Source organism: Sciurus carolinensis, chromosome 1 (genome assembly GCF_902686445.1).
Source record: "Sciurus carolinensis chromosome 1, mSciCar1.2, whole genome shotgun sequence".
Taxonomy (NCBI): domain Eukaryota; kingdom Metazoa; phylum Chordata; class Mammalia; order Rodentia; family Sciuridae; genus Sciurus; species Sciurus carolinensis.
Genome location: NC_062213.1, coordinates 30872504 through 30888599, shown reverse-complemented (window position 1 = coordinate 30888599; position 16096 = coordinate 30872504).

Genomic DNA, 16096 nt, shown 5'->3' with positions numbered 1-16096 from the left:
TATATACCTCTCCACTTCAACCCTCAATAATTCTTCAAATTTTTATGCATGCCAGGTGCAGGCACACATTGAGCTGTCAATTCTGGTGAACATACGGTTTTTAATATTTTATAAATTAGGAAACCAAGGCTCTTATTAAGCATGTCCCCACAGTCATACAATGGATATGTTGGCAGATTATAACAAGAAATTAAAGGCAATTCTAAATCGAGCTTCAGTTCTTCTAGTCCCCCACAGTCCCTTTCAACATCATTGAGATTCAGTTATGCCACTTAAAATCAGCCCTCTGTCACTTTCAAAGTTTACTTTTTGACCTCTCCCCAAAATTCATAATCTTTCATTTCTACACTGGTAGAAAAATAATTTTATATTAATCCAATCACCATATTGATGACTGATTAGTGAGTTCACTCGTTGCAGCTGCTGCTTGCATGTTTCCTAGGAAACAGTAGAAGACAGAAGGTTCTGGCCCACTGGGATGACATCCTCTCATTGTAATATAAGCTACTGAGGCAGAGCTGGCCAAGGATAAACATTTCAGCAAACAGACCTTATCACATCCCTAAAATCATATCATAAGTAAACAAATGCAGGGTATGTATGTATTTTATAGTGGAAGGTTCTGGAGGTATGTATTCACATGCTCATATTACTAATCTGTAGATAGATAGATAGATAGATGGATAGATAGATAGATAGAAACATCAGCAAAGAAAATCTCATGGAACTTCAATAGTTCTGGAACATTCTTTGGCTCAAAATTTTTCCTTTTTATCATTAGAGGATGAAGAGGATCTTTTCTTCAGTAAGAAAGATCCCACACATAGGGGATAATCTGAAAGAAAATGTGCATAAATGCTGTGGAGCAGAGTGACCGTCCTCAGTTATGGTATTTTCCTACTTAATATATTTAAAACCTAACACTAAAGTCTATATATAGAAGGTATAGTGATTCCCCTGTTAAATTAAAACAATTTAGACAAATCACTACCAAAAATTAAAACCAATGAAAAGATACTTCTTTGGCCAAGCAAGACCAACTTAATTTCTTGGATTGCTTCCCCAATAAAGTTAATGGTACTCTTTTCTTATTTACTGGCATAAGAAAATATTGGCCTACTTTGCCATATACCTGGGCCTGAGCCAATAACTGTGGCTAGTAGAAAATGGATTCCCCAACGAGCCATACCTGGGTCATTTTTGATCCTAAATGCTGAGGCAGGTATCAGCCTGAGTAGATGCACAGAGATTGAGAAAGGAAGATGGTTTTCTCACCCCCCGCCCAATGCTGACCATATCAAAAGAAAAAATATTACACTACCCACTACAAACAGTTTTTCAAAGCAATACACAAACTGATTTATTGAAAAATCCTTTTACGACAAAACTCAAAAGGATTAAACATTATTAAAGAAGCATAATATATTAAAGACATAGCTGTTAAGATATGATTAAGGTTCCTTTGATAGCATGCAAAGAATTATGGGTAGACTCAAGGAAGCAAAGAACACCTTTTCCTTTGAAGTACATTTAATAAGTGTCGGATTGTGTTGAACCAAAGGTTGACAGGAGTGAATGTTGATTGAGCAAACTTTGATTAATAATGCAGCAATAGCATAGCTATGGGTTGGAAGGTACTAAGTGAGCAACATTGCCCAGTTTTGTGTGATCCCTATGGTTCTTACTTCAGAGCCCATATGCCAGAAAAGAAGCAGATGGCCAACAAAAACAAACAAACAAATAAATAAACAGAAAAAAAAAAACTGATTTGATATATGGGAATTATTTAACAAAGTGCCTGATTTCCAAGCCCTGGGATATGCTCCCATGGCTAACTCCTTCTTTTCACATATAACCTATTTTAGCTACTTATCTTGAGAAAGCAGACTTGGGAATAGTCTAGTTTGGTTGATGCACTGGTGATTAAATTGCAGTGGAACTGTGGAAAGAGTAAGTTACAAGGAGTGCTGTGAAAAATTAAATCTGAGAATAAAGAGTAATGATGAGATCTGAAACAGGGTCTCTACAACAAAGGGCAAACGGGAGAGGCAGGTAGATTTGGAGAGAATATTCTGACAAGATGCCCTGTGTCCACGGAGCCTGGGAAGAAACCCTTGACTGAGAACCTATTGCCTAGGTACACCGACTCTGAAGATCACAATCTGTTGTCTTCCTCTCTCAGCCTCTGGATTCCTTGATTTCAATGTCACCCAACTACAGGTGCCACAGGAAAGAGTGAGTCCAAAGCAAAGTCAGTGCTCTAACCACCAGAAAGACCAATATGTTATGCGGGAAAAAATGTAAAGAGAAACAATAAAAGTAGATATCCCTTAGACTTCTTTTGATAATCACAGGAAGAACACACCTTGCATTGTTAAATAATGATTGACATTTTCATTTCTATGTATATCTAAATGTCAATGAAACCGAATGTAACATGTAATGGGTTAGGTGCAGTGCAGGAACACTGTCATCTCATCCTCTTTTATGCAGACATTTCCAAAAGATACTTACAGAAAAAACCTCATGTGGCATCAAGAGCTGCTTTGCTTTGTTTCCTAACTATTGCCCAAATGAGAGAGAAAGATAGATGACAGCCTCCCAGGAACAGTCTCAGAAACAAGGCAATAATAGAAAACGGAAATAATTAGTGCAAGGGCATGTCAGTCAAAACCAGGGGAGGGAGATGTGTGGCAGCTAAGGGGGAAGCAGGGGAAGCAGCAGCAGCATGGCTTAAAGAGAGAAAATTGTGAAATTCCTAGGTTTTATGAAGCAACAACCCTGGCAGTAACAGCAAAATCTGTGTTGTAAGATCCTCAAAGACAGACTCTGTAAGCTTTTTCTATAGTACATACAAGAGATCCCAGAGAAATGATGGCCAGGTACAGGAGCAGCCACAATAGGAAGCAGAATGACACACATGGAAAGAACTCAGTAAATTTTATGCCCCAAAGGATTTAAGAGGGCAGGAGGAAGAACTTGGCTCTCTAAGTCACTGAACAATGTAACTACCAAGGGGGAAATGACCCAGGCATAAACTGCCATTTGAAATACCAATTTATTGTTAAGGGTTTGGGCAATTCAAAGCATATTTTAAATTTAACCACAGCCTAAATTCATGAACATTTCATTCATTTTGATTTTCTTCCTCTATTCGTAAATGAATTCTTTTCCTTAAAAGTACCAAATGAAGATGCACAGCTATGTGATCTCTGAGGCAGAAATACCAGACCTATTGCTAGACCAGACTGTCAATGACTTTACTTTTTCACTTGGCCATTATCTGGTCTCCAGAAGGAAAAAAAAAATAGAGCTTCTACTTAGATTATTGACCCTTACCAGATCTATATAGAGAGAAAGGGGCTGGGGGAAGGAAAGCTATAGAAGTAGTTGGAACACAGATAATAATAATAATTCAGAGAAGGCATAATTTATGAAATTACATAGATAGAATATTCTAGCTCAACTAAATTTTCTACTTACTTGGAAACCCATTCTAAGAAATCATTAGCAAATGTGTAATTCTAAAACTCTATCATTATTTACAAGTCCTGTTGCTTATGTTAAATCCCCTTCCAAATATGTTTTCTCTGTCTTGCCAAAGGCAAATGGTGTGTCAAGAAAAGAGAGGCAGACCAGGGAAGAAATGAAAGGGTCACTGTCTTAGAAACACCTTCCATTGACACAAGGGAACAGCTCTCCACTTTCTCTCAATCCAGAGCTTGGGATCCCTACTGCTTAGCTGTTGGGAAGAGTGTGCAAATGAAAAGACATGGAGATGTGCTGCTTTGTGAGGTGGGTGCCCTCAGGAACAGAGACGTTGTATTCTGGAATTCTCCTTCCACTTTGAAACTCAGGCACTTTACATTTTTTCATTTTCCAAAAAAAGTATGTTTAGCTCCCATTTACCTGAAAGATGTGTTCTTCTGATGGGAAATAATAACCATCATGTCTCCTGTTTGCCATTTACAAATAAAATTGCAAAAAAAAAACATTAAAACAATGTTTTCTTCTTTTGAAAGATATTTCCCCATGTTATTGAAAAGCAGAATCACAAAAAGTCCTAAATTAAACTTTATTATCAAAATATAAATAAGTCCCAACTTCTTAATATGTAAAAGTAAAGTTTATCAATCTTAAGCATTAAAATCTGACATTTAATTTGCAGTTTTACATGGTAAGCATTTCACAATATCCTTGTCTTTCCTTAGTCTTTTATTCATGTGTGCTATAGAAACAAATTGGAAATAGCATATGAACCTTATTTATTGGTTTATGATAATAGTGATGCATAATCTTGTACAACATATTCTCATTCCAGACCCAGAGCAGAGGGAATGACTACCAAGACAAATTATGTCCTATGGGTAGCACAAATGAGGTCAGAGGGCTATTAAGAAAAACACAAACAAATGCACATTCTTTTCTTTAAATGCAGTTCACTATTTTTATTTGTCCTAGCATAACTTCTGCATTAGCTATTAAAAATTTAAAACTTGAAAGGTATACAAGCACATTATAAAGAGCTTGTGAAAAATTCTTTCCTGTTGCTATTTTAACTCACATATTCTCTCAACAAAAATAATCTCATGACTCTTTGTACATCAGAACTTGTTAAATGTGCCCATCCTGTTGTGAGCAGAAGAAAGAGTTGCATTTTAATAGTCTCAATTTTAAAGCACAGTTGTAAAATAAAGAGGAATATAAAGCATCAATTGTTGATGCTTGGTTTCCCTCAAAGTTTTTGGTTTTCTTTATTAACTCTGCAAAATGAATTTATATAATGAACACTGCAAAATATATTCCTAAAAACAAATAATGCCTAGTGAATATCTGTGGTGAAATTTTAATCCGTAAATGAAACAAACTTAATAAGTCAGTATATCTAAATAAAACAATTGCTGATATAGTGAGTTTCTCTGTTGAGGGAGAATGTGAGACTCAATAAGCAAAGAGTGGTGGTATATTTTAAATGCAATCTCTCAAAAAGAGAAATATGAAGCAGATTCGTTAATTTTTAATTTGCTATTTTCTGATTAAGGACACATAGACAAAGTTTCTTTTAAATGAGTTGAAACATTGATATGCATAGACTGTTTAAGTCACACCATGTTCCTGCTTCCATGAAGGTCTTCTAAAATAACAGAATTCTCTGCAATAATAGAGTTTTGTATTTTCCACCATTTAGAGGGAAACAAAAATGCCCAGATAACTATTGACACCTTCATTTCACATAGCTTATCTTTTGCAATATATTTTGTTGTTGAGCAAAGTGTAGACTTTGAAATATGGACTCTATTTTATGCTTCAGCACTAACTTTCCACAAGGTCAAAATGGATTTATCACTACTGTAAGACATCTCCAAACTCTGTAGACCACTGGTGCAAAGAAATATAAATTTTTAAAACAACTTGGTCACCTAAGATATAAATATCATAATGGGATTCGAGGTAATGTCTAACAGAACTTTTCTAGTTTGGGTTGAGTTTTAATGTTTTTAAAGACCACAGTTGTGTTCAATATTGGTTAACAGATACCTAAAGACAACTATTAATGATCCACAATCCAAGTTGTGGATGATAATCTCATATCACATTATTAATTGTAAAACTCAAGATATTTAATAAGTTTTTTTTAAAATCAGTGCTGAAACACTAAAAGAAAATGTGTACAGTACACTTATTTATAGCACAAATCTTCTTGCTTAGCAAAGAGTTAATAGAGTATAACATTCTCAACCCCCCCATTAGTTCATGGATTTTTCTATTGGTATTCTAAAGGCAATCTACAAATCAATGTCCCATCTAATAGGTGTGCTTCATCCTGGACTGCAAACAGGACTAGATTCTATTTCTCCTTAATCTCATCAGCATGATAGACAATGACCAGCAAAGCTGTCATTTACACCGCCCATTTGCCGCAGTAAGCCAAATAGTCAGGATTTTACAACAAGCAAGGAAAACTTTATTTCTTGAGATCAATGAGGATTTTGCCCTGATTTTAGGAAAAACTCACCACTGACCTAAGAGGAGGAGGAGTGTGTACCACCCCTGAAGCTGCAGCAGCCTGTGTTTTACAGGCTGTGCTCACACAGAATGGAGGCGACAGCCACTTTCTTCCATACCATTCCGAACCACTGATTGCCTCTCATGTTATTTTTTGGTTTTAAAATCTTGACAGTCCAAAGGAGTGAAATTAAGTTATTATTTCTCCATATCACCTTATCTACAGAACTGCATACAACAGATCTCTATCAGTTCGAAGCAACCAATTTGTTTCTTTTAGAGGCTGAATCCCAAAGCTCCAGAAAAAGTACATTACTACAAGATTTCAGGGGTAAGAAATTCAAAATAAAATTGCAACAGAGAGTTTCTGAAGGTCCTGTCCAAATCCTACTAAATGATTGAGAGAACAAGAAAGAAGGCCTCAGTTTTAATCTACTTTGCATGTGGTTCTTGATCCTTAAATTGTTTCATTTAACATTTCTCAATTTTGTTTGTTTGTTTGTTTGTTTATTTTGGTTTGCTTCATGGATTATTATGAGTAAAGCCCACATGCCCCTTCCTGGCATAATACTTGTGGAAAATTAAATGCTTAGGGTTTATGAAAAAATTATATATAATATATATTATATTATATTATATTATATCATATTATATTATATTATATATTGGATGGATGATGATGATGAATAGATGATAGGTAGACACATACTTACATATATACACACATAGATGATAAATGGCAGTAGGCCACATACACTGCTTTAGGTGAAATAAAATTCCCGACTTAGTTACTCAGGAACCAGTAGGACTTATAAACAATAAGAGGGTTCCTAGAAACAGCAGCAGATGCAGTATGTTTTAAATAGCTTCCCTTAGTAACTTATCATGTCAGTTCAAAGCCTGACATTGCTAGATGTGAGAAGGTCATTTTTTGAAGTGCCACAACCACTTGTACTAGTGTCTCTCACTAAATTTAGGAAAATGTAAACAAATAATCTATGTCCTTAAAGAAGACCTTTAGAACAGCAGGTCCTTCCTGATTCTAAAGCCAAAGTCAGCTTCAGCAAAACAAATTTCAAAGAAAATGGAGTCAGAGATCCTGAATAATATCTCCACCTTCATCATCTTCAAAGCCCATTGTTTGCAAGTGTACATGACAGGTATTTCTCCATTCCTCAAGGAACTACTTGATTATCAATGATTAGGACTGAATTGTGGTTTGTTTTAAGGTGTGCTCTGTTGTGTAGCTGGGAGAGAAACCTGGACCTTAAGAAAAGATTTCTAGTTATCACCCAACCAAAGTTTAATTTCCCTTTTTTCCTTTGTAATAGTCATGGCTGCCCAGCTAGGGATTTTTCCCAGCTTCATTTGTGGTAATGTAAGCTCTCAGTATGAGCTACACTTCATGTGCAATTTCCTGGGTGTTGCCCTAAACAGTGGGTGTACCTCCTACATTTTCCTTTTGTTCTTTCCTTTGTCTGTTCCTCAGATGTATCAGTGACTCTGTTTTGACTATGTAGGCAATGAATACTGTTGTAGTTTGGTTGTGAGGTGTCCCACAAAAACTCACATGTAAGACAATACAAGGTTCAGAGGAGAAATGATTGGGTTGTGAGAGTCGTAACCCAATCAGTGAATTAATCTCCTGATAGGGATTAACAGAGTGGTAAATGAAGGTGGGTAGAGTGTGGCTGGAGGAGGTGGGACATTGGAGTCACGGCTTTGGGGTATAAATTTTGTATCTGAAGAGTGGAGTCTCTCGGCTTCCTGATCACCATATGAGCTGCTTCCCTCTGCCACACTCTCCATGATGTTCTGCCTCACCTTGAGTACTGAGGAATGGAGCCTGCTGTCTATGGACTAAGACCTCTGAAACTGTGAGCCCCCAAGTAAATGTTTCCTCCTCTAAAATTGTTCTGATTAGATCTTTTAGTCACAGCGACTAAAAAACTGATTAAAACAAGTACCATAGAGGAAAGTAAATAAAATATATGGAAGAAAAAATTTCCCCAAATGGGTGGTATTTGGTCACTTGTTCATCTCAAGAATTCTCCTGATCCTTTCATAGCATAGAAAGGAGAGATAAACTCATATTTGAGCATTGAATTGAGCCACTTTATTATAGCATTTTTTCCTACTCTAAAAAATATGTCCATTTGTATATACTATCTCATCCACACATACCATCTGCAACTATATACCTAAATTGAATAATGACAAAGTAAATTCAGTCCTAGTACTGGAACAGAAAAGAGCAACAGGAAACTCATTTATCACAACACCACTCAAGATAGGTCAAGGTCTTAAAATGTGAGGCAATCTTATACTCAAAAAATGACTGCAGCACTAACTCTTCCCAGAATGCTTGTATAATTAAAAGATAAGTTCTTATTTTATATAAAGATTTTTTTCCAAGTGTTTCATCAACTTTGACTTTTTCTAATCACTTAACCTAAGGAAAAGAGACAATTCATTAAGCAGTTCTTAATATTCATTTACACAGCTTAAACATATAAAAGAATCACTAAATCTAATTTGTAGTATTCCTAGTTTACATAAAGTCTGAGCTTCCTCTGTAATAACACACCTCATATAAATATAATGGTGAAAACTGCAATAAAATAACAACTCCTAGTATGTATCACCACTATTATTTCTACCATTACTTTTAATGAGCATGAGCAATGTACCAGGATTTGATACTATCACATTTCCTAATTCCATCTTATTCTTAATATTCTCTGATAATGGGAAACCCAATACATCCAGAAGCAAGTTATTTTTCCATTCTATAGTCTTACTGTTGGAGACATTTACTTAAAAGTTTATAAAACTTAAAACCAAACTCTTAAAAGGGATTCTGAAAGCTGCAGGAAAAAATATCATTCTATTTAAAATAAAGGAAATTGAACATTCTTTCCTGAACCATAGCTCATTTGTTTGGGCTTATTGTTCATTATTTACTTTTTTAATTATTTGAAAACTAACCCTACATATCAGTAGAGTATTTAATGTAAGATAATATAATCAGAGATTCTGTGAACTTAATTTCTAAGAAAACTCCAATACTGAAAACACATAAATTTCTCATAGCATGAAATCAATCATAACACAAACAAATTGCTATTGCAACAAATACCTAAAGATTAAAGGCTCTTTATTTTTATGGTTGTCAAGGAAACCTTTTCCTGATTCTCTAATGAAAGGCATTCTATGATAGATAAACAGAATAAGCATTAAAGTATGAAATAAAATAAAAAATGTGGATTTAAAAAAGAATTCATGGAAAATCTATGGAACTTAATTTCTTAATTTTAAACTCTTTCATTTAAATTTTGCAAAAATCAGAAGTTGGAAGTTGGAATTACAACTCTTATAACATGCTTCTCTAAAGTAAACTTGTAAATCTAATGAGACTTTAAGACCTAAAATTTAAATATGCAACCACAACTATTTGCAGTTTTAAGCACTGAGAGAATACAAATAAAATTTGACATAATTGTGCTTTTAACTATTTTAAACCTTAATAGAGCAGATAAAGCTATACAACTAGAAGAGCCAAAGATTAGAGACATGTTATCTATTTTTAAAAGACAATTTGTGTAGTCAAATGGAGAAATGTTGGAATGATTTAAGCGCAACTATATAGTTATGCAGATCCAAAATTGGTAAAAATTGCTTTCAAAAGCTTTTAATTTAAGGTGGATGAAATATCATATAGTATGATCCTATAAATGCTCAGAAAGGGGAAAATAATTGCATGCAATCACATAGAAGATACCTCGAGCCTAAGATTGTCAATCCAGGTTTAAAGCTCTGAGAGTTTCAATAGAAACCAAATCTGTCCCTTTCTGCATCTCTGGTTGCCAAACACAGGGGCTGAAAAATCATAGGTGGTTGATAACTATTGATAAAGTAGTCCATCTAAGCTCAATCATCAAAAAAATGGTATTGGAGAGGTTACTTCACATCTTACTTATAGTTCCCATCTAAAAGTTATTAATGTTGAACTAAATGATCCCTTTCCATCTGTCATATCAATCAATGATTATTACCATAATCCATCTAAAAGATGGGTTGCTTAATACAGAAACCCATCTTTAGCTCTCACACCTAGTTTAGCACCAAAATAGATAACTCCTACTACCTAAATATCACCTGGTCCATTCACATTTCTTTGGTGCCACAGTTGCATACTAATCTAAATTTCTCAATTCTAAATAACAAAATGGTCTAGAGCCTCCCACCATCCCATTCTCTATAGGTAGTTAGAGTGATCTATTAAAAGAAAAATTCAATCATGTATCAATTGTTTAAACTCCTTCCTTGACTTTTCACTGACATTAGTTTAAGAACTAGACATCCCAAGAAACCTACCACAATCTGGCCACTTCCTCTGACTCTTACTTCTTTTCTTGTGACTAAATTCTCAATAATCTGACTAGATTGGATTTTCTCCATACATTCAGTGCATTCCTCCTCTTCCACAAATTTTTCACAGATGCTATTCCCTCTGCCTGACATGCTCTTACTTTTTGCAAGTCTTAAACTTTTTTATCCTTTAAAAATTGATCTCCTAGCCACCCAAACTAGGTTGGACACTCATGATGTCCCTTACATATATTATCCTTCCTTTATGGCAGTACTCATTCTTATTTCTGCACATTCTGGACATTTTCCTCACAGTTATAAGATATGAATCAGGAATCCTGTGTGTCCCATCATTCAGTAATTGCTCATGTTAACTTTTATTGATTTCTTGCATTCTGTATCTTCTAAATCATTTTTGTCCCCTCTAAAGTCACCGAAAGAAGTCACCAATAGGTTACCAATAAGGCCAAAAAGGAAAGAACAATTTATCAAGATCCCCTGGATTCCTATCCAATTTCATTCACCTTCTTTACTAACCAACACAGAATTGGCAGAGACCAACAATGTGTTCCAAGTTCATGGTCCATCCTGTCCCAGACTTCCAGGTAGCAGCATCTACTAAGTTCTCGTAAGATGTAGGAAGACATCCTACCTTTTTTGCTTTGCACACTGTATTTCTCATTCTTTGGAACTGGGTAAAAATGTCATGTCAGGAAGTAAAACTGCCATCTGACCCGAAGGAAAGCTCCGTGGTAGTGATAAGAGCAGGAAGACCAGATATGCCGGGTTGACTGCTGAATACCCCTGACCACTGCAGCATTCCCAGTACACTGTCTTCCAGGATTCTTTCCCCTTGAGAATATGCTTCTTACTTGATTAAATACTCTGTAGAAGTTTATGTGACTTGCGTCTGAACACATTCCTAACTCATCCAATCCCTTAGAAGAAATCCTTGAGTTCTATAAAAGACGACAAACATTTTACAGTTTTCTAGTGTTTGAACTCAGCTCTACATTCATTCAGTTTGGTGACCTCATTAATTTCCATACACTTATTTCTTAAATAAGAATAGTGCGTAATAGCCAGATTGTGGAACCAAACTAGATGCCCTTCAATTGATGAATGGATAAAGAAACTGTGATATATATATAGATATAGATACATAGATATATATACAATGGAATATTACTCAGCCATAAAGAATAATAAAATTATGGCATTTGCAGGCAAATGGATGAAATTAGAGAATATCATGCTAAGTGAGATAAGCCAATCTCAAAAAACCAAAGGATGAATGGTCTCACTGATAAGTGGATGATGATACATAATAGGGGATGGGAGGAGGCAAGTATGTAGGAAAGAGGGATTGTATAGAGGGAAAAGAGGGGTGGGAGGGGTGGGGGGAAGGAAAAAATAACAGAATGAATTAAAAAAAGAATAGTGACATCATCTTTCAGGGTATGAATGAGTATTAAAAGCCAATAACTGCAAAATTTTTAGCTAATGGCCTGATATAGTAGTTTCTTGATAACAAGAAATTCTACTACCTTTAGAGAAAAAAAACGTAGTCTTTATCACAACATAGACCTTTTACCACTTAACTGCTCCATAAACCCCATACTTTTATTAGAGGCTCACCTTCCTGTCCCAGGAGAAATAATGTACATTAAAGATATCTATGAGGACTTGAAAGAAAATGTTTAAAACAGAGGACTCTTAATGAATGAAAGTTACCATTTAATAAAAATAGAAATTCATAATACTTATTTAAACAGAATATAGCAACCAGATCAAGATATTTGAATCTACATAGCATTTTGACTTAATCCAAAAGATAAATTTATCTCTTCCATAAAATGTTTAAGATTTTGATGTCACATTTAATTTTCTTCCACAGCATTTATGCAATCCAATGTTCCACTCAGGAAAAGGACAAATAAAATTCTGAGTGATATCTCCTCAAGAAAGAATTATACTTCTGCCAAAATACTGCTGAGATTACACATGGAACTGCCAGTAGTCGTAGTTTATAAGAACCTGGTGTTAGTTTATGATTAGAGCAGAAGGCAAGGCTGTGAAAGAGGCTATTTCAGGTTCTCCAAGTCTCTCTCTTTCATTGGCACTCTGACCACATTGTCCATAACTTCTGCTTGTTTCCCTATATATTATTCAACGAGGCTGCCATAATGAAGTACAATAATGTAGGTGGCTTAGAAAATAACAATTTATTTTCTCAGTTCTAAAGACTAGAAATCTAAGTTTAAGCTATTGGTAGGGCTGATTCCTTCTGAGTTCCCTCTCCATACCGTGTAGATGACCAGCTGCTGCATCTTCACATTTTCTTTTCTCTGTAACCACCTGTATCCATGTTTCCTCCTCTCATAAGAACACAGGTCATATTGGATCAGGGCCTGCCCTATTGACTTCATTTTTCTTTTTAATATACTTACCTTTTAAGAGATCATATCTTATTTTATTTATTTATTTTTTTGGTGGATGGATACTGGGAATTGAACTCAAGAGTACTCGACCACTGAGCCACATGCCCTGCACTGTTGTTTTTTGTATTTTATTTAGAGACAGGGTCTCACTGAGTTTCTTAGTGCCTTGCTTTTCCTGAGGCTGGCTTTGAACTTTCAATCCTCCTGCCTCAGCCTCCCAAACCACTGGGATTATAGGTATGCCCCCACCATGCTGGGCAAGAGATCCTATTTTTAAATGTAGTCACATTATGAAGTATTGGGAGTTAGGACTTCAACGTAGGAATTTGGGGAGGGCATGATTCAGCTCATAACATCTCCCATGTCCCCACCAAAAAAAGAAAAAAGAAAAAATGAGGGCTATAAATATATTGATCTTCTTTATCTGAACCTAAGGAAAAGTAAATGTGCAATGAGTTTGATACACGCTAGTGAGTTTGATTTATGATATAAGCTTCCATAAGTTTAAAATACAAACTGCCCCATATTAACTCACTGTAGTCAGTAAGTCCACTCTAGTGAGTCATCTGCTTTAATTCAACAAACCTATCCTTTCTGGATAGTATCATCCTTATACAGGTGTGATAGTCCTATCTTCTCTTTGAAAGGGGCATCCTTCTATCTTCCCTTTGTCTTTACAGTATGGATGATATCTAATGTAACTTATATGGTCACCAGAACTAAGAAAAGAGACTTCTGTCACTCAGCCTTCTTGAATAAGATAATGAGGGATCTTAGAGGTGATTAGAGTTGCCCTGATTTTCACCTTCTTAAAAAACAAGCTCTTGTTTGAAAATCTTTCAGACATTCTTTCAACACATGTCCTATAGGACAATGTATTGCTTTTTCCCAGCAGAGAACTAATTGAGTAAAACTGGCTCACATTTTATCACTATTCTACTAAGTGTTAGGAATAAAAATAGAATATAAAATGATCCCTTTCTCTTTTAGACTTTAAATTTACCTTGATCAGTGAAAAACTATTTTTGAGCACCTAATATGCTCTTAGTAGTGCTCTTCCAGGCCCTGACCTGTGAGACAAAAACACAGGGAGTTGCTAAGTCACAAGGCAGCCCAAGGCAGTGCTGTGATGAGGTAAGAGTTTGCTTTTGATGTCCCATAAACCCTCCTCCTTGGCCCTGTCACCGCCCCAACAATAACAAAACTGGGTGGCCAAGACTCTTCTGTTTCTTTCTTTCTTTTCCTTAGTTAAATTTGAGCTCAAGAAATCAACCAACTATTCCGTTTTCATTGTTTTTAACAAACATGAGTATTTAGAAGTTAAGTATGTTTTCTTTATACTTTTAAGTATGTTTTTACTTCTTGTTTCTTTGACTGGTTAGTTTTTGTCCAACAAAAGAAATTAGAGTGATTTGAAAGATATTTGAGGAAACAGAGAGCCCACAAAAGGCAACATATGAATAATGCCAAAGTGAGTGAATAGTGGAAAAGCAGTATGGATTTAGCATTTAAAGGACCTAAGGTAAGAGATGAGTTCTGAACTAGGACCTGACAGGCAGGGAGCGAAGGATCCCTGTGCAGGGAAAGCAGTATTTCATCCTGAGAAAGAGCAAGGAAACAGTAGTGAGCATACAGTGAGCCATAAATGGTTAAATACTTTCCTGAAAGAGATGTTGGTTCAATGACAAAGGGACGTTGGAGTTGAGCTTTAAAACTTAGATATTTGGAAAATATAAATAACACACTATATAATGGTTGATGCGACTGTTAGATTAATTTAGACAAGAAATGCATAGATGAAGATAATATCTACATAGTCAATTATTTTAATTGAGCATAACAAGTAAATCAAAGAATTCTTTTTTTTCCCCAGTACGGGGATTGAACCCAGGGCCTCACACATGCCAGGCAAGTGTTCTACTACTGAGTTGTAGTCCCAGTCATCAAAGAAATTTTTTTTGGCTAGACAGGCTTTATTTTCCATATCTTTATGGTTCACTATAATTATATGTAATAGTTGAATTTGTTGTTATATATCTGTACATGCACATGATTCTACAATATAATTTTGTCAATATCACAAACTCTCAAAGAATTCATAAAGAAGCAAATGTAGGGTGATGAGTTGATCATGGTTGATAATTTAATGTTCATCAACTCCAAAGAATAAGTACCATTTAGTCTATTGATCATTGAACAGTGTTGGAGGTAAATTTAAAGAAAAGAGATCTGGACGCCTGTGATGTAGCTAAACTTATTTTATTTCAATGCTAACCCAAAGCTACACTGTTTATTTTGCCATTTTTCTCAGAGTGTATCAGGTTGTGTTTTAAAAATTTATAATAATATTTTCAATCTACAGACTCTTCCTATAATATGGTTTTGACACTCATTCTATGAAGGGGTTGACGCTAGTGTCCCTTCCCCTTGGCAGTGGATGGTCTTATGGCTACTAGCATGTCTTCTCTGGGTATGTTGTAAAACACAATAAGAGTCAGGCACAGTGGTGTACACCTACAATCTCGGTGGTTCGGGAGGCTGAGGCAGGAAGATTGTGAGTCCAAAGCTAGCCTCAGCAACTTAGCAAGGTCCTGGGACCCTGTGGTTAAAAAAAAAAGGAGGGGGCGTTAGGGATGTGTCTCAGTGGTTGTGCACCCTGGGTTCAATTCCAGGTACAAAAAGAAAAAACAAACAAACACAATACAGTTTCTGTTTGGTTTTCTTCAGATGGTTGCTCTGAAATCCAACCGTATGTGCAGACATAGCCCAAGTTAGTCCATGGAGGTGCTCACTTGGAGACAAAAACAAAAAAAGAACAAAAACAAACAAAAATCAGGCCCACAGTGTTCAGCTTCCAATTAAGAAGCAACTCCAGTTTTCCAAGTGATTGAGTTCTCAGTACTGAATCCTCCAGTCTCATTTTAGGCATCCGGGTTGAGCCTGCAGGAACAGGATAAGCCTTCCTCATCAACACTAACCCAAATGAGACTCATGAGTAAAATAAATGATTGCTGTTTCTCTGAGCTTCTAAGCTTTGGGACATATTATTTATTATGTTTCAACTGGTAATTTGATCACTAAACATCATGGTAAACTGGTTTGGAAATGAAGCATTAAATTTGTACTTTATAAGAAAAAGATAAAAATATAGAATTCAAATCGGTCAATGCTCTTAAAAACAAGTTTTTAAAATCCAATCTTTAAAACATGTTAAAAAGAATATCAAAATCCAAAGATGATCTAATCAATCATTTCATGAATAAGAAGCTTATCTTAGT